Consider the following 3,763-nt stretch of genomic DNA (forward strand, 5'->3'; position numbering starts at 1 on the left):
CTCCCATCCGGCGTCTCCCGCCCGGCCCACCCGCCCACGGCCGCGCATCCTGCGGGTCCCAGGAGGCCTCCATCTCAAAACAACGTGTTTTTAGGTCATTTCAAACTTAGGGAAAAGCTTCAAGAATAGTACCGAAAATGTCAGTGTCCCCAGCACCTAGATCCCCGAGTGTAACCCTTTCCCATTTCACCGCGCTGCCCCCGGCCTCCTGGACGGTTATGTGGCCGCGTGGGGTTGACTCCGCCCAGGGCTGCGGTCTCTGCACAAAACGCCCTGCCCGTAAGGGGCTCCGCCCTGAAGACCAAGTCCTGGCTGGGCAGGAGGAGGGCGTGGGCCCAGGACGTGGAGACCAGCCTGGGCAACGTAGCGAGATCCCATCTCTGCAGAAATAAAAAATTAGCGGACCGAGCAGGGTGGCTCACACCTGTAATCCGGGCACTTTGGGAGGCCTAGGTGGGAGGATGGCCTGAGGTCAATGTCTCACATGTCCGTGTGAAGATACCACCAAACAGGCTTTGTGTGAGCAACAAGACTGTTTATTGCACCTGGGGGCAGGCGGGCGGGGTCCTAAAGGAGAGTCAGCAAAGGATGATGGGATTATCGTTAGTTCTTTGGGAAAGGCTGTGGAGTTAGGAGCAATGTTTTGTGGGCAGTGGGTGGGTCTCACAAAGTACCTTCTCAAGGGTGGGGAGAATTACAAAGAACCTTAAGGGTGGGGAAGATTACAAAGTGCATTGATCAGTTAGGGTGGGGCAGAAACAAATTACAGTGGTGGAATGTCATCAGTTAAACCTATTTTCACTTCTTTTGTGGATCTTCAGTTGCTTCAGGCCATCTGGATGTATACATGCAGGTCACTGGGGATATGATGGCTTAGCTTGGGCTCAGAGGCCTGACAGGAGTTCAAGACTAGCCTGGTGAACATGGCGAAACCCTGTCTCTACAAAAATAAATTAACCCGACATGGTGGCTTGCACCCATTGGGAGGTGGAGGCGTTAGTCAGCTGTGAATGCGCCCTGCGCTCGAACCTGGGCAGCAGAGCAGACCCTCCCTCAAACCCAAAAAGCATCATGCTAATGGGACCAGATGGTCGCCTAATCAATAGAGACTGTGCCCATTCAGGTAAGGACAGACACAACCAGGCACTCTCTTTTTTGTTGTTTTGTTTTTCCTTTATTTGTTTTGAGATGGAGTTTCGCTCTTGTTGCCCAGGCTGGAGTGCAGTAGTGTGATCTCAGCTCACCGCAACCTCCACCTCCCCGGTTCAAGGGATTCTCCTGCCTCAGCCTCCCAAGTAGCTGGGATTACAGGCCTGCACCACCACACCCGGCTAATTTTGTATTTGTAGTAGAGGCAAGGTTTCTCCATGTTAGTCAATCTGGTCTGGAACTCCTGGTCTCAGGTGATCTGCCCGCCTCAGCCTCCCAAAGTGCTGGGATTACAGGCGTGAGCCACCGCACCCAGCTGGTTTTTTTTAGACAGGGTCTTTGTCATGCACGTCCGTGTGAAGAGACCACCAAACAGGCTTTGTGTGAGCAATAAAGCTTTTTTGTTTTTTGAGGCGGAGTCTCGCTCTGTCGCCCAGGCTGGAGTGCAGTGGCACGATCTCGGCTCACTGCAAGCTCCGCCTCCTGGGTCCACGCCATTCTCCTGCCTCAGCCTCCTGAGTAGCTGGGACTACAGGTGCCCACCACCACTCCCAGCTAATTGTTTTGTATTTTTAGTAGAGACGGGGTTTCACCTTGTTAGCCAGGATGGTCTCAATCTCCTGACCTCGTGATCCGCCCGCCTTGGCCTCCCAAAGTGCTGGGATTACAGGCGTGAGCCACCGTGCCCGGCCGCAATAAAGCTTTTTAATCACCTGGGTGCAGGCGGGCTGAATCCGAAAAGAGTCAGCGAAGGGAAATAAGGGTGGGACCGTTTTATAGGATTTGGGTGGGGAAAGGAAAATTACAGTCAAAGGGGGGTTGTTCTCTGGCGGGCAGGAGTGGGGGTCACAAGGTGCTCAGTGGGGGAGCTTTTTGAGCCAGGAAAAGGACTTTCACAAGGTAATGTCATCACTTAAGGCAAGGACCGGCCATTTTCACTTTTTTTGTGGTAGAATGTCGTCAGTCAAGGCGGGGCAGGGCATTTTCATCTCTTGTGATTCTTCAGTTACTTCAGGCCATCTGGGCGTATAGTGCAAGTCACAGGGGATGTGATGGCTTGGCTTGGGCTCAGAGGCCCAACAGTCTTCCTCTGTGGCTCAGGCTGAAGGGCACTGGGATGATCACAGCTCACTGCAGCCTCCACCTCCCAGGCTCAAGCCATCCTTCTTCCTCAGGCTCCTGAGTAGCGGGAGCTACAGGTGTGCACCATCATGACTGGCTAACTTTTGTATTTTTTGTAGCTGCAGGGTTTTGCTATGTTGCCCAGACTGGTCTTGAACTCCTGACCTCAGGTGATCCCTCTGCCTCGGCCTCCCAAAGCACTGGGATTAGAGAATGTGAGCCACTGTGCCCAGCTTATTGTATGGTCTTTACTCTTGGTTTTCACCAGAGGACTCAAGGGCTGTGAAAAGAGCAGGACCTAACCAGCTGCACGGCAGTGGTGACTGGCTCCATCTCGCTGTCCCTCCCAATCCGACAACATCTCCCCGTGAAGGCTCTGCTTAGGCCCGGACTCCCACCTTTCAAGATGTCTGGATCAGTGCAGGACCTCCTTCTTGGTCACCTCCCTCTCCTTGGACTGGTTCATTAACCCTGTTTTACCCACATTTTTTTTTCTTTTCTTTTTTTTTTTTTGAGACGGAGTTTCATTCTTGTTGCCCAGGCTGGAGTGCAATGACTCGGTCTCGGCTCACTGCAACCTCCGCCTGGCAGGTTCAAGTGATTCTCCCGCCTCAGCCTCTCAAGGAGGATTACAGGTACACACCACCACACCCACCTCATTTTTTTGTATTTTAGGAAGAGATGGGGTTTCACCATGTTAGCCAGGCTGGTCAGGTGATCCACCCGCCTTGGCCTCCCATAGTGCTGGGATTACAGGTGTGAGGCACTGTGCCTGGCCTACCCCTTCTTTTCTCTTGATGTAAGTGCTGCTTTGATACGGACATTTTAATCCATAATCTGTTAACATTTATGTATGAAGTTTACTACTATCTGTGGTTTTCAGTGTTGACTGACCTGTGGAGTGGCCTGAGCCTGAATGCCCGGGGCTGTGGCTACTGAGTGAATGGGTTGTGCTAAGGGGAATTGCCACCTTGGGAACCCTGTGTAGTTATAGCTTTTCTGATTAAGTATCAATAAAAGTCTGACCTTGTGAAAAAAACAAACGTGACTGGCCCTGCTTATGTTTCACCTTGCGTTGCTCAGTGATAGTTCTGCAAAGTCGCAGCAAATATGGAATTATGTAATTATCGTGAGTGTTGGTGAGTAACACCCCTAGGCCCTGGCTCCCGGGGACATAGAGAGTCAGGTTCCTCCGAGCTGCCGGCCACAGCAGTTTTGTTAAGCAGTTCATTGTCAACCTTGTACGTGTCTCTCTCTCAAGGTTCCTTATTTAATAACATCTAGTTGATTCATTAACATGGAATTCATGGCCAGTACCTCTGTCACTCATGCCTGACTGACGTTTATCGACACGCCTTTTTCTCCCTCAGGCACATGGCAGCCTTCTTGCAATCAAGAAACTACATGGGGCCGGGCGCGGTGGCTCAAGCCTGTAATCCCAGCACTTTGGGAGGCCGAGACGGGCGGATCACAAGGTCAGGAGATCGAGACC

The sequence above is a fragment of the Colobus angolensis genome, unplaced genomic scaffold (genome assembly GCF_000951035.1).
Source record: "Colobus angolensis palliatus isolate OR3802 unplaced genomic scaffold, Cang.pa_1.0 Scaffold43, whole genome shotgun sequence".
Classification (NCBI taxonomy): Eukaryota; Metazoa; Chordata; class Mammalia; order Primates; family Cercopithecidae; genus Colobus; species Colobus angolensis.